The 26,658-nt window shown below is 36.0% G+C and overlaps 1 protein-coding gene and 1 long non-coding RNA gene across 2 annotated transcripts in view; one reads left to right on the top strand and one right to left on the bottom strand.

Annotated features, from left to right (window-relative positions):
- The window catches only part of LOC136032743 (uncharacterized), a 165,307-nt gene that overhangs the window by 120,271 nt on the left and 18,378 nt on the right, over positions 1-26,658 (bottom strand). The window lies entirely within an intron of this gene.
- On the top strand, positions 5,924-26,615 carry LOC136032742 (uncharacterized). Its single transcript, XR_010618773.1, has 2 exons — positions 5,924-6,140; positions 26,445-26,615. It is a non-coding gene; the product is annotated as an uncharacterized LOC136032742 (long non-coding RNA).

Raw genomic sequence — 26,658 nt, 5'->3', positions numbered from 1 at the left:
TTATACTTTCACCTAATATGCCTAAATCATCAGCATATTCTAAGTCCAGGAGAGTTTTTCCTCCCTTTTGATTCCGTGGTCTCCAAATGCCTTTTCTGTGCTCCTTAAGACGAAGTCCATCAAAATGATCCATAGAAAGGGGGATAGAACACAACCCTGCATAACTCCTGATTCAATACAAAACCAGTTGCTAACCTCATTTCCTACCTTAACCGCAGAAGTATTATTCTCGTACATAGCACAAATCACTTTAATGTATTTGTCTGATATACCATATAAAGATAAGACCTTTGCTATAGCTCTTCTATCAACAGAATCGAACGCTAGCTCATAATCTATAAAACTGAGTGCTAAAGGTGTTTGACAACGAAGGCACTTCTCAATTATTAACCTAAAAGAGAAAATTTGGTTGACACATCCTCTACCTTTTTAAAACCGCACTGTCCTTCTCTTATAACTTTGTCTACAGCATCTCCCAGTCTAAAAAGTATCATATTACTAAGTAATTTGCTGCCTACAGAGACTAGACTAATGCCTCGATAATTACAACACTCACTCTTTTCACCTTTTTTATACAGTGGTTTAATAAAGGTTTTCCTAAAATCGCTAGGTATTTTCCCTTTTTCAAAAATCATATTTATAATCTTGAGTAACTAATTTTAGAGCCACAATCTTTTAGAAACTCATTTACCACACTTCCTGCACCAGGAGTCTTATTATTTTTTAATCCTTTTAGTACTGTCGCCAATTTTTCCTCACAAAACTAATCTTCCTTCACATCCAAGTTATCACCAACTTATTCATTTTCCTCTATATTGTTTCCTGTAACTCTGTCTTGGTTTAGCATATTCTCAAAATGCTCTGCCCATCTCTCTTTAACTCTCTCCTTATCACCAATTGTGACCCCATTCCTATCTTTAACTGGGACAAGTCCGGATTGACTATTCCCTCTCAATTTATTAACATGCCAGTACAATATTTACCATTTTGCTGTCTAGCTGCATCTTCCAGATCCTCGGCAATTTTATCCGTGGCCTCCACTTCACACCTCCTTAGTTCATATTTTAATGCTTTCTCCACTTTCTTTACATGACTTTTGTTGTCATATGATCTATCACTCAGTTAATACTTGTACAAGCCCCTTCTCCTCTTTGTTAAAAATAAAAATTTTCACTATAGCTGCAGTCCATCAGCAACGTCAAAAATTGTTTTTCTAAAATTATTCCAGTCATCTTCCACATTGTCAAACTGTTAAGTTGAGTGTCCAACTGTTCCTGGAAAGTTCCTCTCTAATTCTCATCGAGGAGTCTACCAGCATCATAACTTCCCGGGAGGGTAGCTAACCTTCCGAAATTTCAGCTTTAACTTAACCCTAGACACTACTAGATGATGATCTTTACTTTTGTCAATAACAGCACTCCTATATGCCCTAGTATCCTGTACTGACGCTTCCAGTCTTTAGTATACTATAGCATATTAGCATATTAATGCATATTAAGCATATTAAGTATATATAATATAGCATATTAAGGCTTACTGTCTTACCATCACGTCAATACCATGTTAACTTATGGACCATTTTATGATTAACAACGTATTGGTTATAACTAGATTGTAAGACCTAAAAAATTGCAGAAGTCTGTATCCATTACTGTTTTCTTTTCCTACACCATAATTTCCCTAGGCTAGGTTGCCATCTATCCCTATTTCTACTGACCTGGGCGCTAAAATTGCCTTGTAAAAGCACCATATTTTTACCTGATATCCTGTCTATTTGCTCCTGTAATTGTAAGTAAAATTCATCTGAGTCACTAGTATCTCCGTCAGTCCGTTCTACAGGCGCATATACTACTATAAATGATACCCTTAACTCTTTAGTCATAGAATATAACTACTATAACTGATACCCTTAACTTTTGAGTCACAAAATGAACAATTAGTATTGTATTATTAAAACCTTTCCAACCTAAAAAAGACTTAGCAGCATCCTTACTCATCATGAGCCATACTCCCTGTCTATGTACTCCTGCCAGACTGTGTACACCACCTTGTCTCTTCTGGAAAACTATGGGTCTAACTCGGTCTATCAGTGACAAGAAGAAAGGTCACTGACAATTTATCATAATCAAAAGCTCTGCTTACGAGAAATCCGAGGTCTGATGAAATTCTAAGATATAAAAAATAATAAATATGTTCTTAATATACTTTTCAATAGTAATCTTAAACACGTTTAAGATCTTGGGAACAAGTCCTAAGTTGTGGCCGCCCTGGTGACAAGGGTACATGCAAAAAAAAAAAAAATCCAGCAACACCCTGGTCACTACTGTCAGCTCTTTGGCTACAGTCCACTATTTTTCTTGCCAAGAATTTTTCACCTAGCGAATTGTCTGTGTAGATATCTCTAATTTTACACTTAGCTCTCTCTCAGATACGGACTATACCTTCGATTATGTGTTCGGAAAATTTGATTTTAAGATTTTAAATAGAGATCTTTAATATTTACTGTTGATGATGGAATGGACTAACAATGGTCATCTGTATATTCAGAAACCGCTAACTAACCCGTCGGCATACATAACTGAACACAGGAGAAGTTGTTCCCTAGCGTTCACGAGCCCCCTCATTACTTGGCATTCTAAAGAAGTTAAAATATTCAAAATCAAGGTATTTTGAGCTAAAATCGCACCTTTTGAAGGATCAGCACCAAATAAAGTTTTACAGCATAAACCTGGGCACAGGGTAGATAGGGACATAGCAGGAGAAGATTCCTTAGACTATACAGGCATATTTTCAGTCCAAAATATAGCCGATAGATTCTTGTTAGTGTTGAACTTTAATCTCAAAATAATATTAGGGAAGTATGTGCAATGATTGTACAATCTTTTGCCCTCCCCCCCCTCAACTAGATAGTGAAGAGCAAATAAATACTTATTTTAATGCCCCCACACCATGATTCTGGATGACTCTTAAGTTTACGTTTACAAAATGATGTGTTCCTAAATGGATATGGTTCAGGGAACTAAGGGTACAGTTTACTTCCAGTATCTTAGCCGCAAAGCCTTAGAGACATGTTCCTTTTTTCTATTTCATGACACTGGCAACACCAAACATTCAATTTACCTAGTTTCTTAGAAAACCAAAAATAATCCATAATTTTTTTTTATTCCTTTTAAAACGGACTAAAAAGTAGAAAATACTTTTCCCCTACAATCTATGAAGTGGAAAAGGGGGGCGCAAACGAATTTGGCTTTACATAATGCAGATATTGTGCCCCAGGTTTTTAATTATAATTACAGATCCTAGAAAAAATTCTTCTTTTTAGCCCTTTTTGAAAACGAATTTAATTATTTTCACATTTATTATTTTCGACTTTTTAATCTCCTCTAAGACAAAAACTTGTCTTACCTAAGATTCGGACCTAACTTACCACGGCCAGAGGCAAGTGTTCTAACCGCTGCGCTATCAAGTCTGGTATATTAGTACTAGTTTTGTTCTTTTACTTGTGCGTTTATGATGTTTTATTTATTTATAAAAGCGGGAGCATAAAGGAGGGGGGATTGAGGTTGTATTATTGCACTGTCATCATTAGTACATATACCTATAAAATTCGGAAATAATTGAACAACCTGAAATAATTGAAATAATTGAAAAATGGCTCACAGATTCCACGAATATACGTGACATGCTACAAAAGTAATTTGATAAAAATGAGTTAAAAAAATAAGCCATACGTCGCTTAGAAATAATACAAGTTATTCCTAAAATAATAAATACATTACCTGGGGGTAGATGGAAACATTGTTGGGTGGAAGGGGATTCGTTAAAATAGCATAAAAAAAGAAAATTGTGCACAAAAGAAAATACAGGAAAAAATCCAAGATTTTTTCCAGGCGCCTTCACTCCTTGTTTCCTTTCTTTTTTCACTCTTTTGTTTAAAATAAATTTGTCAATTCGGTCAATTATTGGTACCCTTGTCAAATTCGACCAGCCCTAAGATTTTGCTTATTGGCACGCTTGTCATAACCCCCCACCCCAAGATTTTGCTCTAGATCCGCCCCTGATACATATTGACCACTCTGGAAAAAAATGACTAAGTGGTCGACGATGTGCACCAATACCTCATTTTGCGTCGGGGTTACGAAAATACTACTTTTTTTTAAAGAAAATCGAACAAAGTAAACATTAAAAAACAAAAAATAATATAAAATATTATTACGTACATACAAAAAAAAAAAATAACTTAATATGATCCCTCACAGGGTGTGATATAAAGCCACACGCAATGTATGAACTAATTCTCCCTTTCATCCCTCTCTCAATTTTAGCCGAACTGTCGCCTGAAATACATTTTAACAGGGATAAGTCACCCTTTTAACTGCGCAGCTAATTGAATCGACTGCGAGGAAAAAGGAAAACCGTAATTATTACTTCAAAGAGAGAACCAAAGAAAACCAAACAAGTTAAAGGAAAGATGAAGTTTAGTTTATAAAAAGAACATTTATCTGGTAAAAAGGGACTAGAAAAAATTCAAACCTCGATTGCAAAACAACGCAACCTGGAAAACCTAACGACGCGCAATGAAAATTAGTACTAATTGAGCAGCAACGCAACTTCGGAAAAACGCAAAACGAAATGACGCAAAGCGAGGTATTGGTGTAAAGGCAATTTTAGAGCCGATAATCCTTAGATACGATAATACTTAAACAAAAATACTTTTGATAAGTTTATGTGCCTGCACCCCTCACAGCCTGCATAGGCATGCATATAGTATATACACATGCCAACAAAATTATGTATAAACAAACGAAACGAAAGATAATAAATTTTCCCTTGGATGCTCAAGTTCATTACGCATAGAAGAATGTGTCCCAGTAGCATGTATCCTCCAAAAAGACGATGCATATCGATCAAACCAAAAACCCATTTGGGCTTTTCGACCGATTTTAACGACCAATTATTTAAACACGGGCATGTTTTAGGAATCCAGAACGGCGAAGCGACAAAATTGTTTGATATCAAATGCTTCAATTTCCAATTACTTCTGCTAGGGAGAAGAGATGCGACTAGAGCTTGGTGATACTTCAAAGTATCGAGTATCGATACTCGATAACATAGTTCTGCCTAATTCTCTATCGAAGGCTGTATCTTTTGGAGAATCACGGAAACTAGAAGTTTTAAGGAACATATATTGCATTCGAAACAAGAACGCGAATACAAGTTTTTCTTACTATAATTATGTTTTGCAACATTGATAACCTTAGCAAATGTCACTTTTTAATTCTAAATACGTAAAACTGTTATATACCTTCTTTTCGCAGTAGAAGTTTACAATCTAGCTTAACACAGTATAAGTCACTGGATATTGAAAGCAACAATACTTTTTAAAAGCATCAATACTTTTTGAAAGCATCAATACTTTATGAAAACATCGATACCAAATATCACCCAGCTCTGCGTATAAAGCACTTCGAAGAAATAGACACTTCCAAAGATTTTGAGAGAAAAACAATGTACAGAAACGGGGATTGAACCAGTCGAGTGAATATGCCGAGTTCAAGGAAATGGACTTTAAAATTCACTTAATGCCTTTTGGGTAACCGCAACCTAAGGTAAGCTTGTGAATTGCTCCTGAACAGCTGAGTTAATGCCGCGCATAGCAACAGAAAGGGGTGTTAACACACGTAAGGATAGAGAGACAGATGACTGAGACATTGGTAAACAAGTATGACTTAACATTTTCTTAAGCATGATTGTCTAGCTTTTACTTTTGTTGATTCTTAGGCTATAAAAGAAATTACGCAATTTGTTTTTTTTTTATATTATATATAAAAGAAGTGGTACAATAGTTTAGCGTTCTTCAACCTTTTACACCTACGATCGTAGAGATAATAAAAACATGTAGCCAAATAGGCGGAGACTCATCGGGCATGATTATTGTCGTTTTTTTACACCGAAGAATTTCAGCAGTCGATGCAAATCCGCCTTTATTTTTATTTTGCTTTACTTTTGGCTGTTCTTTATACATAGAAAAAACACACTTCACGCTGCCGAATCAAAGTACATCCAATTTGTGGTAGAATATTCTTGGTCGCAACGGTTGGTGAACCTTTTGTAATGGAAAAGGCTAGGATGGGAGTAAGGTTAGTAAAAGTAATAGTGGTATACACAGTAGTGGTAGTTGTGGCAGTGATTTTTCATCAAAGTGATTTTTCTTGAGTTTAATTTTTTTTTTATTCTCATGGTTTTATATGCACAGTAAATCACATAGAGCCAAGGCGGGTAGGCTATGGGAACTGATCAGGTTTTTTTCCCAAACGAACTCCAACAGTTTATAAAAACTGAGCTTTGTAAAAAAAAAATAATTAAATCGATCGCTGGATTCCATCGATGTCATAAAAAAACAATTTGCTGATGAGACAAGCCGTCTTAATTGGCGGCTTTATGTTGTCACCTAGCATTAGCCACCTCATTTGTGGTCTTATTCCAGAATCCTATTCCTAATTCTATTACTATGGGACATCTAAAAAGCAGACAAATTTCGATGATTGGGAAGAAATAAGATTTGCATTTTTGAGCTACACTCACCAACGCCTTTGGAAATTTTTCGAAGATCATCGGAAATAAAGAGAAAGTTTAGCTGGATTCTGGTATTTGGAGCCAGGAAATTTAACGTACAAAGTAGAATATTTGTTTGGTGAAAACAATGACAGTTGCATTGCAAATTACAGAACTATAAAATGGATAATGTCATTGGCTCGCAGCCAATGACTATTTGAAGACCATCACGTGATGTTATACGACGGATAGCTGATGCATCTCCAAAGATACAACAACCTGTCAATACGTTTTCTGCTGATTCCCAGAAATAGTGTATTTTTTCTTTTTCGTTTTTACGCCTGCGCAGGCGAAAAGCTCTCATCATAGAGATTGCATACACCCGGATTTAATAAAAAAGTGACAAATTTGATCAGGTCTCCCTGGTTTATCTCATGGTTTTGGGATCAAGCTTCAACTTTAAACATTTTTTTAAGGGATTAATTGATTATTCACAGCAAAAAATCTCTCCCTAATCACTCCCCCCCAATTGGAAGGCATGTCAATAATATTCAGGAATTAGGAATGGTAGCTATTCTAAACTGATTTGGAAGTTCTGGTGATCCTTATTAAGCTTCACTGTTTTAGCAGGCGTTAGCCACAGCTGCACCAACGATGACAAATGCTTAGTGTAACAAAGCTCCACCAAAAATGCGAAAATGAACCCAATATACAATTAAAAAATCGTGCCGAATATTTAGCTCATTCGAAATTTTAACAGAGAACTAAATAAAAACAGCCCAAATGGCAAGACTTGCAATACTGAAGGGCAAGTCAGCTTATCAAGAGTTCATGGTAACAGAAAGGTAATGGGGCGTAACACTACAAGAACAAATGCTCTTACGAAAAGTACTAGGGAGACGTTGCGACACAAGCATGACTTGACATATACTTGACAAGTAAGCAAGAATATCAAGCTTTAACGGTATTCACAGACTATAGAATCAAATTACGCAATTTTTCATATTTATTACATATTTCATATTTATTAATTTCATTAATAATTAATTATTTATTAATTTCAAATTATTTATTATTATTAAATTATTTAAATTATTATTATTTATTATATATTATTTTATATATTATTATTTTATATATTATATATTATTATATATTATTTATAATTATTATTTATTATTATCAAATTATTTAAATTATTTATTAATTTCATATTTACATGTAGAAACAGTGGTGGATTAGAGCAGACTCCCCAATTGGTAGGGGTATTTATGGTAGTAACGAATTGAGGGTGGTGGGGGCTAGTCCAAACTAATCCAGAAATGCCAGTTATCCCCTCTAGCTTTCATTGTTTTAGTGGATGTTTTTGCCAGAGCAGCCCCATTATTAACAATTGTCTAAGATAGCGCAGCTATAAAAGCGAAAACGCGTCGATGGGGCCAATTTTTTTTTGTGAGAATGCACTAAAGATCCAGTTGAAGAAAAAAAATTCTTCGAAAAGTTCGCTGACTCGAAGAATTCAATGTGCGACTAAACGACAAAGCACCAAAGTGCCAAAATGCACCATTACCAGAAAGGTAATGGGGCGTCGACTTTACAAGACAGAATGTTCTCGAAACACATCGAGGAAAGGTAAGAATGAGACGTTGCGACACGAGCATGACTTGACATATACTTGAGAAGTAAGTATGAATATCAAGATTTTACTTTAGGTGTTTCTTAGACTATAGAATAGAATTACGTAACCTTTTTTTGTATTCAAATATAAAAGCAGTGGTGCAATAATGCAGCCGAGCTATCCAAAAGATAGATTTGCTTTAAAAATTTATTTCAAAGAAAAAGGGCTTGCGAAATAAATGGTTTTCGAATGAATTCTCTACTAGAGCTGGTTGTTGGTTCTAAACATAAAACAACGTAGTATATGTATATATGTGAGAAATGTGTAGTGCAGCAGCGCCATCCACACCCAAAAGACCTTCACTGCAAAACAAAAGCTCTCAGCTATTGTAATTTGAAGACACTGGGCTTGCACCATGTGATTTTCAAAATAAAATCTCTCTAATCGGGCTAGCCTTTGCATAAATTACAGATGCTTTGAGTGATAGTTTTGACATGGGTGATGTATATGAAGCACCCCCATCTAATTTTTAAAAGAAATTCACAGCAAAAAATTTTGACCTATTGCAGTTTGAAGATGCTAGGCTTGCACCATATGGTTTTCAAAATAAAATCTCTCTAACCGGGCTAGCCTTTGCACAAAATACAGAAGCTTTGAGTGATAGTTTTAACATGGGTGATGTATATGAAACACCCCTATCTAATGTTTAAAAGAAATTCACAGAAAACAAGTTTTGACCCATTGCAGTTTGAAGATGCTAGGCTTGCACCATATGGTTTTCAAAATAAAATCTCTCTAACCGGGCTAGCCTTTGCATAAAATACAGAAGCTTTGAGTGATAGTTTTAACATGGGTGATGTATATGAAACACCCCTATCTAATGTTTAAAAGAAATTCACAGAAGACAAGTTTTGACCCATTGCAGTTTGAAGATGCTAGGCTTGCACCATATGGTTTTCAAAATAAAATCTCTCTAACCGGGCTAGCCTTTGCATAAAATACAGAAGCTTTGAGTGATAGTTTTAACATGGGTGATGTATATGAAACACCCCTATCTAATTTTTAAAAGAAAAATTAAATAAAAAAAACAAGTTTTTTTAACTGGAAGTAAGGAGCGACATTAAAACTTAAAACGCACAGAAATTACTTCGTATTTTTGAAACACATTGTCTTTGCTAAGACTGGTCGATGGCTGCAAAAAAGAATATTGGTGTGTTGCTGCCCAAGCACAGAACAAATTCACAGCAAAACAAAAAGTTTGAGCTCCTGCAGTTTAAGGTCACTAAGCTTGTGTCTCAAGTTTTTCGAAAAGGATTATCTCTACCATAACTTTTAGTTGGTTCTAAGTACAAAATATTGAAGTATTTGTTTGAAGCGAGTAAATTTCAGTGCAGTGGCACCGGCCGAGCCTAAAGAAAACATTCTTCCAAACAAGAAGCGTTTGAGCAATTTCAGCATAAGTTACTAGACTTTCACTTCACATAAATTCTATCTGCTAAAGCTGGCTGTTGGTTCTATGAATAGATTGGTGTGTTTGGTTAGAATTAAATATAAAAAAAGTTTTTTTAACTGAAAGTAAGGAGCGACATTAAAACTTAAAACGAACAGAAATTACTTCGTATATGAAAGAGGCTGCTTCCTAGTCAACGCCCCGCTCTTTACGCTAAAGTTTGACTCTTTGTCTCAATTCTTCTTTTTAAAACAGTAAAAAACTGCGCCGTACAGTTGTGTAGTACAGCGCCGCCGTGCAGGAAAAACATTGACCGCAAAAGTTAAAGTATCAAACAGTTCATGGTAACGAACTGTAGTAAGGAGCGACCCGGCTCAATAGTAACCGAAACTCTAAAAAACGGAATTTTGATACCAATAGTTACATCAAAAGAATCGAATTTTAATGCTGATTTTAAATATATAACTTTCATCAAGATTAGTCTTACCTATCAAAAGTTACGAGCCTGAGAAAATTTGCCTCATTTTAGAAAATAGGGGAAAACACCCCTTAAAAGCCATAAAATCTTAACGAAAATCACACCATCAGATTCAGCGTTAATTGTTAACCATTTCCTAATTGTAGACCCCTCCCATGCTCATTTCTTCTCCGAAGTCACCGGATCAAAATTTTGAGATAGCCATTTTATTCACCATAGTCGAAAAACCTAATAACTATGTCTTTGGGGACGATTTACTCCCCCGCAGTCCCCGTGGGAGTGGTTGCAAGCTACAAACTTTGACCTGTCTTAATATATAGTAATGGTTACCGGGAAGTGTATGGACGTTTTCAGGGGATTTTACTGTTTTATGTAGTGGAGTTAAGAGAAAGAGTCAAACTTTAGCGTAAAGAGCGGGGCGTTGAGGAGGAAAAGCCCCTTTCATATCCGGAGTAATTTCTGTGCGTTTTTTAGTTTTAATGTCGCTCCTTACTTTCATTTAAAAAAAAAAAACTTAATTTAACTGTAGTACAGCTGGAAGTTGCTAAACTCGTCTTTCATGGTTTTCATAATAAACTAATTTTGCTAATCTATTTGTTATAAAAATAGTGCATTTTTATATGAGACTAATGTGTAGCACAGCGTCACTTTCTAAATCCAAAAGTCGTTAACTGCAAAAAAAAGAAAAAAAAACATTGAGCTATTGCAATATGAATTTATAAAGCTCCAAGTAAAAGGGTTGAGGTTGAATGTTCCCATGTACTATATTGATAGTGTATTCTTGTAACTAGATGAGCATTTCATCCTGCTGTTTGGCACTCCCAGCATACACTACTACTACTACTAATAACTCATCGCAGCACCAAACCGCCTGAGGCCAACACAGCTGCGCACGCTCCTCCTCAATCTCAATTTATTCAAGGCATCCCCTTTTACACCCTCCCAGGAAGTCCCTGTTTCCTTTAAATCTGTCTTTATGACATCCTCACGTACCAGACGAGAACGACCCTCTCTCCGTTTAGCCCTAGACGGTTGGCCAAAAAGGACAAACTTCGGCAATCTGTCATCCTTCATCCGCAGAACGTGCCCGAAACATTTCAACCTTTCTTTGATTATAGCCCAAGAAAGCGAGATTGAACAACATTTTTTGTACAGCCTGCTGTTTGAAATACGGTCAGTTAGTCGTACACCCCGAACAATCCGTAGGCCATTGCTCTGGAAAACACCAAAGAATAAAACTTTGCATAATTGCGAGTTTTTATTTATTTTTAAATTAGTCTTTTTTATTACTTTATTTATTTTATTTTATTTTAATGCTTTATTTTATATTAAAATATTTTATTTATTTTTAATAAAGAGAATTTATTTTATTTATTGCTTTATTTATTTTTCTTATTGTTTAATATTATTTGAAATGTGCCTTTCCTTATTTTTTGTCTATTTTCAATTGAAAAATATTTCAGGCTGTGAAGTATCAAATTTTCTCTTTTTTTTGCAAAAAATAGCATGACCTAAATTTGTAGTATAATCAAAAATGACGGCAAATTATGTTTTTTTTTTCAAACAAGGGTAAATTGAAAAGGAGATATCTAGTAAATTCGCAAGCTTTTTACTTCTATACACGATGACGGTCAGGTACATATGCTACACAAGGAAAGGGGAAAAATGAAATCACAAGATTTTTACGGTTTTTATTACAATATTTTTTTCATATAATTGTCCTCCTTTTTTAGAAGTTGTACCCCTTCTCCACTAAACATACATACGCATGTTTTAGAGATCCTGTATCTAACTAGAAATTTACTTTGCACATGCAAACTGATTTGATTTCTGAAATTCTAGGGGGCCTAGAATTTCAGGCCTAGGGCCTAACATTGTTTTCCAGCCACTTTCAATTTTTCTGGGGGACAAGAGGGTGTCCTTTTGACAAAATTTGAGGATTCCTGTGCCCAGACCTGAGTTCATGACCCATGGTAAAAATCTCAGAGCAAACGCCCTTCATAAAACTATTTTATTCTTGTTTCTATTTACTTTATAATTCCATTTCAATATGTTACTTTTATTATGCAATTGCATGGAATCAAAGCGCTCTTGGTACAAGTAAGCAACAATACAAGGCTATAAATTGGGTTGTAATTTTTTTCAATTCTAAGAAGAACAAATTATTTTGGTTTCAAAGAAAACAATTTGTACTAGGCACGAGAATCAGGTGCTTAGGTATGAGTGTATGCTCATACGTGAAAACCATCTTTTTAAAATTTATACCAAATTTTTGTCAGCATTGCCAAACTCCACCATTAAGATGAATAAGCGAAGCTAGTTTAGCAGTAGTTTAAATTTAGTAGCAGCGAAAGTAGCTTAAATTTGACAACCGATTTGATCCGTAAAATTCAAACATCAACAATCGCTGATTCCTTAAGACAACTACATCTTCAAGCTTTTTGTGTCATATATTTTTGTTGTATTTTTTTTACCTACTTTCTTTTCTATATCCGGCATCCGCAATTACCAAAAAGTGCTAAACTGCATATGAGGTATATTTCATTAAACACTAAAGTCCGATTTCTCCTTTTTTAACACATAATGGGTGTGCAAGCTTACACTTAAATAATTCTAACAATAATTTTTATATATATATATATATATATATATATATATATATATATATATATATATATATATATATATATATATATATATATATATATATATATATATATATATATATATATATATATATATATATATATATATATATTTCTATAATGTTAATATGTTCTATAATATATTAATAATTTCTATATATTATATTTCTATATATATATATATATATACAAGAAAAAATACACCCCATACATAAATCAATGACATTTAAGCCCCGTTTTTACAGTGGGATTATAGAAAAGCAAGCTTTTTTCCTCTTTGGCAATAAAAAAAACATTGAGTAGCTTCATAAATCTTTAGTTCGTAGCTACAAAATAAAAGTATATCTTCTTAAAAATTTCAATACCCGAAGGTATGCTCCTTGGTATTTGGGAATAGGGTATTGAGAGAAGATTTTAAAATGCACAGAGAGAAAATATCGGGTCATAGGAATGATGATAAACTCCTCCATTAAAAAATTAAATAAAAAAACTTTTTTCATCTGAACTTTGGGCCGACTTCAATTAATTTCTTAGAAGTCACCTATCGTCAACAGAAAATGCTATTATCAAAAATGAACGTTCTGTTTCAAATTCATTCTATTATTTTTATTTCTTTTTTTAGCTGAACATACTTTATGGCTTAGATCGAACTAAATAAAATAAAAAACAAGTTTTTTCAACTGAAAGTAAGTAGCAACATTAAAACTCAAATCGAACATAAATTATTCCGTATACAAAGGGGTTGTTCCCATGCTCTTCATGTTCAAGTTTTTCCACTTTTAAAAAGCTACATACTCTAATTAAAAGGCACTTGTGTTTAAGAAGCCATTCTTTAACAAATTGGGACAAACAGTCAAACTTTAGCGTACAGAAAAAGACACTGATGAGGGAGGGGGGCAGCCCCTCCACAGAAAAATTTCTGTTCGTTTTGAGGTTTAATTTTGGTCCTTACTATCAGTTGAAACAATTTTTTTTTCATTTGTATTTGAGTTTGTATTACAGACTTCAGTGAACTTAGAACTCAATTAATTGACAATTACAAACATAGAGACTACTATCTGGTCTTCTCATTTTTTTATATATTTGATGGCTCAATGATTGATTTGATGATTTGACAATTTAATTACAACAGAATTTAAAAAATCTACGTGGTACAGGTTACTCAATGATGTTATGGAAATCTGCCCCTGGAATTTATTTTTTTTTTTAGACTAATAAACTATGGCATCTTTCTTTCAGCTAATTTTGGGACACTTAAAAAAATAGTGGCAACCCTGATCAGCATGAGTGCACATAATTATTTTTCGAACTAAGCACGCAGAAATTTTTACTGGAGACTAGAGGTTAGAAGGAGTTTCTTTTGAAGAATGTCAATCTTAGATTTTACAAAAATTTCATATTTTACATTGCCTCTTTTTTGTAACATTGCAAATATAATTCTAAAACGAAAAGCAATTTCAAAATTGGCGTGTTATTGGAAGTTTTCCAAATTATAGGAGAAGGGGCAAATTTCCAGTCTGAGCGGCGTTCTCCTTCTAAGGATGCTCATAATGATCAACAACCTTCTAAAATAGAACGTATTCTCCTTTAGAAGATTTTTTTCCCTATACAAAAAATGATAATTAATAATAAGCAGTACAATGTGAAAAACTAAAAATAATTGAAGTAAATTTTGAGCTTAAATTTTGGCGAATTACAGCCATAACTCTAAAAAGAAAAGCAATTTCAAGATTGGTGGGACACCAAAAGTTGCGAAATAATAAATGACCGTACTTCCGTAAACGCGTAACTCAAAGTAAATCCTTTGTCGGTATTTTGAAAAAGACTAGCTTCAATTGCTTAATGAGCTGCATTTCCCACTCAACCGAATAGCGAAATCACAGGGGTTTTAGTGAACAATTTTAAGCAAATATTCACTCTACGCGTCAGAAGACGCTGGAATAGTTCGACTCACTTGAGTTCGTGTTTGAGCGATTTTCTTCTCCAATTTGTATAAATAAGATCTTTTCTCCATCAAACTGTAATGCAGGGGCGGTTTTGGCCTCTCCTGCGCCCGGGATAAAGCCTTGGTTAGCGTCCCCCTGTCTCCCACGAAGTATTTAGGACAAATTTTCATTTATTAACAATATAATTTTCAATTTATGAACTAAACAATAATTCATTCTCTAATTTATTATTTAAATTATTCATTATTATTAATTATTCTAATTTAATTGTTTTGACTGTTATCATAAAATTATTTTCATTTTATTAATTAATTAGTAGCCTAATGTATTAATTATTTCCATTTATTAACTGTACCCTCTGCTTTATGAATAAAATAAAATAAAAATAATTCATTTATAAAAAAATAGGAATTTTTTTTAAATAAAGAAAACTATTTTTTTAAGAATAAAAAAAAAATTACAACATGATTATAATTGTTACATTACTTGTCTGAAATTTTGCACCCCTAAAACTTCTATGTCCGCGGCAAGTGCTCCCTTTGTCCCTCCCATAAAACCACCTCTGCGACATACGATGCTTATGACTATCAAAAAAATCTGCCATGGTAAGGCGGGATAGATAAGCAAACAAACGGGCCTCTGTACCTGCACCCCGCTCCTAAAAAGGTGAAATTTACGTAAAATTTTACCAGCAATTTTTCAGATAACTCACATGGTTGTTACTTGTGGGTAACTACCAATAACTTTTATAGCTTTCTTGAAAACATGGAAAAAAGAATATGTTGTTCAGAAGATTTGGTGGTCTTAATTTTCCGATTATTTGATGTATTCAAGAAGATGTAGGTAAAATTTCAACGTTAACAACCCACACTCCTCGCCTTTCGTGGATAAGGTGTTCATCCATTGACACATTGTAGAATCGATTTTCTTCGTTAGTTTCTTTCAGCTTAGCGCGAGACAAGACAAAGAGAAGTGACAAAATAGATGGGAATTAATAATTTGGCCTATTGGGAATTAATAATTTTGGTATTTGCACGGTGGGGGGGGGGGTAAAGTATTTGGACAGCGTGAAGTTAGAAAACAATTCTTACTTCATAATATGCAGAATAATTGTACCTAACACATTAGGCATGCAGACCCACTACAGTTTACCCTCCCCCCAATTTGCAAATACATACCCCAAATTTGTTTTTAAAGTATTATATTTTTATCATATTTAGGTATATTTCATTAGGATTGAACGTCAGAGAAACAGGTTCTACTTAGATGAAGAATATTAGGTCGGGACTATACACCTGGGGTCGGGACATACAAGTAGCCTACCTGGATAACCTATAGATTTAAGACCTATAGATTAAAAGGATCTCTATGGGATCTACCTATAGAGTTTTAACGTCAGTCCTTACTTTTATTTGAAAGCCCTTTGCCACACCTATTAATTTATCCCTGTACACGAGAGAAGGGTATGTTATGGTTAAAATTTAAGAACCCTGACCTTGGAAGCAAACACAAATGTTTCTCCTAAATTACTGACACCTAGGAGCCCTATCGTCCTGGAGGAAGATAGTCAAAACCAGGAAGATAGGGTAATTACTTACACCCTATCGTCCTGGAGGAAGATAGTCAAAACCCGCTTTCGAAGAGGGCTCAGTTGATTCCAGAATAGGAGAAAGAGATTCCATAAAAAAAATGCCCTTCGCAAATGTGAATTGAAGAGTTTTACCCTGTATAGTCGACACAAAATTTACTTAATGATTATTATTATTATTAATTTTAATGATTATTAATTTTAATTTTATTAATGATTTTGTCAAAACATCCAAAAAGAAGCAAGGTAAATACTATATTTGACACATCTGGCATTTTTCAGATCATCAAATTCCTTAATAAGACCAATCTAAAGAGCATCTGTGACTCCTCAAACGAGGGTCCAACTAGACCCGTGGCACCGCTTATTTTGGAATAACATCGTTAAATCCACCTGTCGTTAGCCTTAGAACTGTTGTTCTAGCGCTGACGGTCCGATTCTCTAGAAAAACACCTCGATGAAGACACTGTATGACGAACGATCTTTCTATCCTTAGCCCAAGTATCGTCAATCTTTTTTCACAAGGAAGACATCTGCGCCGTTTTAGCACTTTTTGAGGGGATCGCGCATTAAGTTTTTCAAAGCCGCGTATTTTTCACTGCGATTTTTGCTAAAAATCGTCTGGCGAACTTTCTTACGAACGATCTTTGTATCCTTAGCCCAAGTATCGTCAGTCTTTTTTCACAAGGATGACATCTGCGCCGTATTTTTCACTGCGATTTTTGCTAAAAATCGTCTGACGAACGATCTTTCTATCCTTAGACCAAGTACCGTCAATCTTTTTTCACAAGGAAAACATCTGCGCCGTTTTAGCACTTTTTCGAGGGGATCGCGCATTAAGTTCTTCAAAGCCGCGTATTTTTCACTGCGATTTTTGCTAAAAATCGTCTGACGAACTTTCTTACGTACGATCTTGGTATCCTTAGCCCAAGTATCGTCAATCTTTTTTCACAAGGATGACATCTGCGCCGTATTTTTCACTGCGATTTTTGCTAAAAATCGTCTGACGAACGATCTTTCTATCCTTGGACCAAGTACCGTCAATCTTTTCACAAGGAAGACATCTACGCCGTTTTAGCACTTTTTGGAGGGGATCGCGCATTAAGTTTTTCAAAGCCGCGTATCTTTCACTGCGATTTTTGCTAAAAATCGTCTGACGAACTTTCTTACGAACGATCTTTGTATCCTTAGCCCAAGTATCGTCAATCTTTTTTCACAAGGATGACATCTGCGCCTTATTTTTCACTGCGATTTTTGCTAAAAATCGTCTGACGAACGATCTTTCTATCCTTGGACCAAGTACCGTCAATCTTTTCACAAGGAAGACATCTACGCCGTTTTAGCACTTTTTCGAGGGGATCGCGCATTAAGTTTTTCAAAGCCGCGTATCTTTCACTGCGATTTTTGCTAAAAATCGTCTGACGAACTTTCTTACGAATGATCTTTGTATCCTTAGCCCAAGTATCGTCAATCTTTTTTCACAAGGATGACATCTGCGCCGTATTTTTCACTGCGATTTTTGCTAAAAATCGTCTGACGAACGATCTTTCTATCCTTGGACCAAGTACCGTCAATCTTTTCACAAGGAAGACATCTACGCCGTTTTATCACTTTTTCGAGGGGATTGCGCATTAAGTTTTTCAAAGCCGCGTATTTTTCACTGCGATTTTTGCTAAAAATCGTCTGACGAACTTTCTTACGAACGATCTTTGTATCCTTAGCCCAAGTATCGTCAATCTTTTTTCACAAGGATGACATCTGCGCCGTATTTTTCACTGCGATTTTTGCTAAAAATCGTCTGACGAACGATCTTTCTATCCTTAGACCAAGTACCGTCAATCTTTTTTCACAAGGAAGACATCTGCGCCGTTTTAGCACTTTTTGAGGGAATCGCGCATTAAATTTTTCAAAGCCACGTATTTTTCACTGCGATTTTTGCTAAAAATCGTCTGGCGAACTTTCTTAGGAACGATCTTTGTATCCTTAGCCCAAGTATCGTCAATCTTTTTTCACAAGGATGACATCCGCGCCGTATTTTTCACTGCGATTTTTGCTAAAAATCGTCTGACGAACGATCTTCCTATCCTTGGACCAAATACCGTCAATCTTTTTTCACAAGGAAGACATCTGCGCCGTTTTAGCACTTTTTGAGGGGATCGCGCATTAAGTTTTTCAAAGCCGCGTATCTTTCACTGCGATTTTTGCTAAAAATCGTCTGGCGAACTTTCTTACGAACGATCTTTGTATCCTTAGCCCAAGTATCGTCAATCTTTTTTCACAAGGATGACATCTGCGCCGTATTTTTCACTGCGATTTTTGCTAAAAATCGTCTGACGAACGATCTTTCTATCCTTGGACCAAGTACCGTCAATCTTTTTTCACAAGGAAGACATCTGCGCCGTTTTAGCACTTAGGATCGCGCATTAAGTTTTTCAAAGCCGCGTATTTTTCACTGCGATTTTTGCTAAAAATCGTCTGGCGAACTTTCTTACGAACGATCTTTGTATCCTTAGCCCAAGTATCGTCAATCTTTTTTCACAAGGATGACATCTGCGCCGTATTTTTCACTGCGATTTTTGCTAAAAATCGTCTGACGAACGATCTTTCTATCCTTGGACCAAGTACCGTCAATCTTTTTTTCACAAGGAAGACATCTGCGCCGTTTTAGCACTTTTTGAGGGGATCGCGCATTAAGTTTTTCAAAGCTGCGTATTTTTCACGGCGATTTTTGCTAAAAATCGTCTGGCAAACTTTCTTACGAACGATCTTTGTATCCTTAGCCCAAGTATCGTCAATCTTTTTTCACAAGGATGACATCTGCGCCGTATTTTTCACTGCGATTTTTGCTAAAAATCGTCTGACGAACGATCTTTCTATCCTTGGACCAAGTACCGTCAATCTTTTTTTCACAAGGAAGACATCTGCGCCGTTTTAGCACTTTTTGAGGGGATCGCGCATTAAGTTTTTCAAAGCTGCGTATTTTTCACGGCGATTTTTGCTAAAAATCGTCTGGCAAACTTTCTTACGAACGATCTTTGTATCCTTAGCCCAAGTATCGTCAATCTTTTTTCACAAGGATGACATCTGCGCCGTATTTTTCACTGCGATTTTTGCTAAAAATCGTCTGACGAACGATCTTTCTATCCTTGGACCAAGTACCGTCAATCTTTTTTTCACAAGGAAGACATCTGCGCCGTTTTAGCACTTTTCGAGGGGATCGCGCATTAAGTTCTTCAAAGCCGCGTATTTTTCACTGCGATTTTTGCTAAAAATCGTCTGACGAACGATCTTTCTATCCTTGGACCAAGTACCGTCAATCTTTTTTTCACAAGGAAGACATCTGCGCCGTTTTAGCACTTTTTGAGGGGATCGCGCATTAAGTTTTTCAAAGCTGCGTATTTTTCACGGCGATTTTTGCTAAAAATCGTCTGGCAAACTTTCTTACGAACGATCTTTGTATCCTTAGCCCAAGTATCGTCAATCTTTTTTCACAAGGATGACATCTGCGCCGTATTTTTCACTGCGATTTTTGCTAAAAATCGTCTGACGAACGATCTTTCTATCCTTGGACCAAGTACCGTCAATCTTTTTTTCACAAGGAAGACATCTGCGCCGTTTTAGCACTTTTTGAGGGGATCGCGCATTAAGTTTTTCAAAGCTGCGTATTTTTCACGGCGATTTTTGCTAAAAATCGTCTGGCAAACTTTCTTACGAACGATCTTTGTATCCTTAGCCCAAGTATCGTCAATCTTTTTTCACAAGGATGACATCTGCGCCGTATTTTTCACTGCGATTTTTGCTAAAAATCGTCTGACGAACGATCTTTCTATCCTTGGACCAAGTACCGTCAATCTTTTTTTCACAAGGAAGACATCTGCGCCGTTTTAGCACTTTTTGAGGGGATCGCGCATTAAGTTTTTCAAAGCTGCGTATTTTTCACGGCGATTTTTGCTAAAAATCGTCTGGCAAACTTTCTTACGAACGATCTTTGTATCCTTAGCCCAAGTATCGTCAATCTTTTTTCACAAGGATGACATCTGCGCCGTATTTTTCACTGCGATTTTTGCTAAAAATCGTCTGACGAACGATCTTTCTATCCTTGGACCAAGTACCGTCAATCTTTTTTTCACAAGGAAGACATCTGCGCCGTTTTAGCACTTTTTGAGGGGATCGCGCATTAAGTTTTTCAAAGCTGCGTATTTTTCACGGCGATTTTTGCTAAAAATCGTCTGGCAAACTTTCTTACGAACGATCTTTGTATCCTTAGCCCAAGTATCGTCAATCTTTTTTCACAAGGATGACATCTGCGCCGTATTTTTCACTGCGATTTTTGCTAAAAATCGTCTGACGAACGATCTTTCTATCCTTGGACCAAGTACCGTCAATCTTTTTTCACAAGGAAGACATCTGCGCCGTTTTAGCACTTTTTGAGGGGATCGCGCATTAAGTTTTTCAAAGCTGCGTATTTTTCACGGCGATTTTTGCTAAAAATCGTCTGGCAAACTTTCTTACGAACGATCTTTGTATCCTTAGCCCAAGTATCGTCAATCTTTTTTCACAAGGATGACATCTGCGCCGTATTTTTCACTGCGATTTTTGCTAAAAATCGTCTGACGAACGATCTTTCTATCCTTGGACCAAGTACCGTCAATCTTTTTTTCACAAGGAAGACATCTGCGCCGTTTTAGCACTTTTTGAGGGGATCGCGCATTAAGTTTTTCAAAGCTGCGTATTTTTCACGGCGATTTTTGCTAAAAATCGTCTGGCAAACTTTCTTACGAACGATCTTTGTATCCTTAGCCCAAGTATCGTCAATCTTTTTTCACAAGGATGACATCTGCGCCGTATTTTTCACTGCGATTTTTGCTAAAAATCGTCTGACGAACGATCTTTCTATCCTTGGACCAAGTACCGTCAATCTTTTTTTCACAAGGAAGACATCTGCGCCGTTTTAGCACTTTTTGAGGGGATCGCGCATTAAGTTTTTCAAAGCTGCGTATTTTTCACGGCGATTTTTGCTAAAAATCGTCTGGCAAACTTTCTTACGAACGATCTTTGTATCCTTAGCCCAAGTATCGTCAATCTTTTTTCACAAGGATGACATCTGCGCCGTATTTTTCACTGCGATTTTTGCTAAAAATCGTCTGACGAACGATCTTTCTATCCTTGGACCAAGTACCGTCAATCTTTTTTTCACAAGGAAGACATCTGCGCCGTTTTAGCACTTTTTGAGGGGATCGCGCATTAAGTTTTTCAAAGCTGCGTATTTTTCACGGCGATTTTTGCTAAAAATCGTCTGGCAAACTTTCTTACGAACGATCTTTGTATCCTTAGCCCAAGTATCGTCAATCTTTTTTCACAAGGATGACATCTGCGCCGTATTTTTCACTGCGATTTTTGCTAAAAATCGTCTGACGAACGATCTTTCTATCCTTGGACCAAGTACCGTCAATCTTTTTTTCACAAGGAAGACATCTGCGCCGTTTTAGCACTTTTTGAGGGGATCGCGCATTAAGTTTTTCAAAGCTGCGTATTTTTCACGGCGATTTTTGCTAAAAATCGTCTGGCAAACTTTCTTACGAACGATCTTTGTATCCTTAGCCCAAGTATCGTCAATCTTTTTTCACAAGGATGACATCTGCGCCGTATTTTTCACTGCGATTTTTGCTAAAAATCGTCTGACGAACGATCTTTCTATCCTTGGACCAAGTACCGTCAATCTTTTTTCACAAGGAAGACATCTGCGCCGTTTTAGCACTTTTTCGAGGGGATCGCGCATTAAGTTCTTCAAAGCCGCGTATTTTTCACTGCGATTTTTGCTAAAAATTATAACCTTCGACGCATTCTCATTGTATTATAAAGCCTTCCACATAATGTTTGTGATGTTATCATTTTGGTGAGGAATGTCACTAATTAAAAAACACTGGTATTCTATATATGTCGTAAATAAATCGGTAACACTCATGCAACTTTTTTCTTCTTCATTTTCCCCCTCATTTCAAACACAAGATTAAATAAAAAAATAAGTTTTTTCAACTGAAAGTAAGGAGCGACATTAAAACTTCAAACGAACAGAAATTACTCGGTATATGAAAGTGGCTGCTCCCTTCTCAACGCTTCGCTCTTTACGGTAAAATTTGACCCTTTCTCACAACTCAACTTTTTAAAACAATAAAAAAAACTTTAGCGCAAAGACAGCAGCATAATATCGTGCCCCCGGGCCAGAGGTTCGACTTACTCCCGACGCTGGGCATCAAGGCAGTCTAGAGTCAAGCAATGGCCTAAGGTCTGAGGAGGTTACAGTTGAAAACTGTAACCATAGAAAAGTAATCACAATATTCAGCAGGTAAACAGCCGCCATACATCTAACAAGAATGACAATAGAGAAGTAAATCTAAATAACTGGTTTTGCTCGCTTCAAACGCCTTAGGCAACCTGTGCTTTTGGAATGGGAGAAAAACCACAAGGAACGCACGAAAACAAATACTGTTAGTAGTTAAATGTAAATTAAAACGTCTAAGTTGTAATGGACCCTGGTCCGGTCTTTATTCAATTTACTGCATAAGATATGATTTCCTTGTGAGACCAGCAGTCTACATACCTGCATACAGAGGATAATAGAGAATGTTCTCACCCTTTATAAATCTCAAGACACAGAGCAATCGTATTCAAGATAGAAAAGCTGGTTCGATATCTGTTAATTAATGACTGACGTAACTACCCAGTGACTTCCTGACCCAAGGTTAAGTAAAAACCACAAAAATGGTAGCTGCTTCGACCCGGTGGTTTCTCAGTTGGCTAACTCCTGCCCTTACAAGTATGCCTTTGGTTTTTGACTATAAATATATGAGTCTCATTTGCCACTTGGTGCTCTACCGGTATTTTTTGTTAAAAAAAAGAAGAATAGGAGTTTTCTTCTATTGTATGCAGTTGCTCTACAAGAGCAGCATTGGGATGCTGCTCTTGGGATGCTTCTCTCTATCCCAAAGCAGCATTGGGATGCTTTCTCTCTATCCCAACATTGAAGCATTGGGATGCTTCTCTCTATCCCAAAGCAGCATTGGGATGCTTTCTCTCTATCCCAATATTGAAGGATTGGGATGCTTCTCTCTATCCCAAAGCAGCACTGGGATGCTTTCTCTCTATCCCAATATTGAAGCATTGGGATGCTTCTCTCTATCCCAAAGCAGTATTGGGATGTTTTCTCTCTATCCCAAAGCAGCATTGGGATGCAGTTGCTCTACAAGAAAATAAAACATTAGCGCACAGATCTTGTAATTATTTAAATGTGAGGTTGGAATTCTCAATATCGGCCTGGTCAAAGTTATATTCTAAGTCGGGATCATAATTTTTTTTACCATGTCCTTTTTTAGAAACCCAAACAGATTACTGCAGGTCTGAAATGGTTCTTTTAAAGTCCGCCATTTTGATGGACTTAGTCCTAAGGCTATGGGAGAGCATGGAATCCAATGGAAAGGTAAGTCTCTTAGACTTACATTATGTAGATGATTCGGGTATCCTAGATAAAATGTTAGCAAAAAGAATAATTTTTCGGGGTTTTGAGACTTCAGGGTGTAAGAATAGGTTTGAAAATTAATAGTAAGAAGGTTAAATTCCTTAGAGCGGGAATAAACGACGGTGAAGAGGTGACGTTGGATAACGAGGGAGATCGATCAAGTGCATAACTTTACTTACCTAGGTAGTACTATAAGTAGACATAGTAGACGCAGTAAAGATGCAAAGAGTAAACTAGCCAAGGCATAGGATGTTTTTTCACAGTTGAAAAATTGTTGGAAGAATGGAAAGATAAGTTAGTGAACTAAGATTAGAATATTGAAAGCTACAATAATGGTAGTTGTCACGTATGGTTCTGAAACGTCAATGCTTCGGAAGATAGATGAGGATTTGTCAGGTATTCCCAAAAGAAATTGTTAACAGATAATTTAACTGCCCGCTGGACTGACCGAATTTCAAACAGTGGGCTCTACGAAAATTGGGGGTCTATCCCATTTTCTAGGGGCTATAATGAGAGTAAGGTTGTGGAGGCTATGAGACGTTTTGCAGATGAAGAATGAAAGGTTGCTAAAGATCATCCTTTTCGGCAATCCATCTAAGACCAAGCGAAAAGAAGGTCGTCCTAGAATGGGATGGGAAGACGTCATAAGGAAGGATTTCAGGGAAATTGGAACTTCTTGGAAGGGTTTAAAGAGGGATCATTGGAAAAGGTTGGGTTAGAGAAGTATAAGCGGCTTTGTCAGCCCATGGCGGCTTGGTGCTGTAGTGGGTTGTTAGTAGTAGCACTAAAATAAGTTGTTAGAAATGGATGAGTCGAGATTTTTTCCAATTTCAACCCTCCAAAAAAATCAAGAGTAAAATGCAGAAGTTTCCGTAAGTAATTCCAGAATGAAATAATCTAAGAAATCAAAACTTTTTTGAGTTGGAGTCATGAAAGTTAACAATGAATTTAATCTATCCAGAGTCAGTCACTATTTTCCTTCGTTCCTGGAAATATTCTCCATTCCAATTCGGCACAACTAGCCTAACCAGATTAAAAGCAAGCAAACAAAGAAACTTTTTAGAGTTATATCTCGAAAAGAAAATAGAAAGTGACAGGAAGACAATATTTTGTCAAGCAATGAAACAACGATCGGTTTAAGTTCCCTTATTTGATGGCTTAGAATCTGTTTCGTCCATCTGCTGAATTCCATTTTTAAAATTTTTGATTTACATTTCTTTTTAGATTAAAAAACACGTTGAAAATTGCTTAAAAAAGAAATGCTTCTATTTGTTGAGCTAGTTTAGACCATTCTCAAAGACGACGTCTGTGTAATCTTATAATTCTGGCTGGGCGATGGATAAATCCGAAACTGATGAATCCAATGGCATTTCATCTTTTCGGTGCAAGTTATATCAGCAGGCTTATTACAAAATTATATATTTTATGAGGAACACAAACCTTAATTGTTTTACAACGTTGACCACCCTGGGCGTCAAGAAACGACGTATACAGAATTTTTGTTCGGGGAGGGGGGTAGGGTTTTTGGGTATGGGGTGCAAAAAACAAAAAAAAAATCAAAATATATTCATATGCATTTTTGTTACGTTTTTACGTTCGGACGAAAATTTAGGGGGGCAAACATCAACCCTCCTTGATATGGCCTAGGTGTCAAGCTTTCATTTTTCAAAGAGGACTACGAATACTGTCCTGAATTTAATCAGAATTCAATAGGCATAAAGCTAAAACAGCAAAAATTTTTGTACAACCTTATCGAAGTTTTGGGTGGCTCAGTCCCCAGAGAAGGGGCGTGAGCTTGGCTCTTGCCGAGCCCCTTCCCCTCAAGATCAGTGCATACCTGTGCAAAGGAGGATATCAAAATTTCTATAAGAGGGAGTCCCACAAATCATATAAAATAAAGAAGAAATATAGGGCTCTTAAACTCTTTCCCTGTGACAACACTCTACCCTAATGCCACTCTAAGGGTTACTGTGGTTCCACTTTGTAAGCTTCTAGGTACAAATTTTCAAAAATGAAATAAGCTTCTGTAGTTGAGAGATTGAGGGGGGGGGTATCCCGACCCCTGGAGAACTCCAAGGTTTCTGAGAGGTTAATAACTTCTGTTTCAATTGTTTTCGGTATTTGTATGTTTATTAGCAACCATTAAAGCAAAATACAGCAAGTGAAAGTGAAAACAATGCTATGTGGAGGGGCAAGGATTTTAAATCTTATTTAGAGGGGACCTTGGCATACACAGTCTAGAACGCTGCAGTTTCAAACAGGCTTTTAGTTCTCAAACAGTGGTATACAGCGTTACTTTCCCGTGGAACGTTACGGAATTCACACATGGCAACATAAAAAACTGCTAGATGGGGGTAGGCTATACACCTTCAACCAAATTTTACAACTAGAGGAAAGACTAAAAACAAATTTGCGAAAAAGGCTGAAATTTAGTTTTAGACTGTCGAGAAATGCTAATCTTTTGTATTTTTTTAATCTTCTAAGGAGGGAGCGGTTGCCCATCAATTAAATACTAAACAAAAAACTATACAAAACAGGTTAGATTACCAGGGTAGAACTTCCTTAATGTACGCAATTTAAGGACAATTTATTTCTTATAATCTTTTTATCCTATTCTTGAAATAAAATGCGGAAATTCTCATTTATAGGTCGTTTGCAACAAGAATCAACAAGAAGATCCAATAATGCATTATGTTCTATTTCCTGCATAATGAGAATCGACCAATTCAGAACTCAGATTAAAATTTGTTGCCAAGCATGAATAATTTCTGTCAGTCTTTAAATATGAATAAATCCATGGAGAATATATTTTGTACTTGTTTGGTGTTTTTTCATTGATCCTAGATTTTCAAAACTGTTTCC

This window comes from Artemia franciscana, chromosome 11 (assembly GCF_032884065.1).
Source record: "Artemia franciscana chromosome 11, ASM3288406v1, whole genome shotgun sequence".
Taxonomy (NCBI): domain Eukaryota; kingdom Metazoa; phylum Arthropoda; class Branchiopoda; order Anostraca; family Artemiidae; genus Artemia; species Artemia franciscana.
The sequence above is the reverse complement of the archived record's forward strand: the minus strand, read 5'-3'. Positions and strand labels throughout refer to the sequence as shown.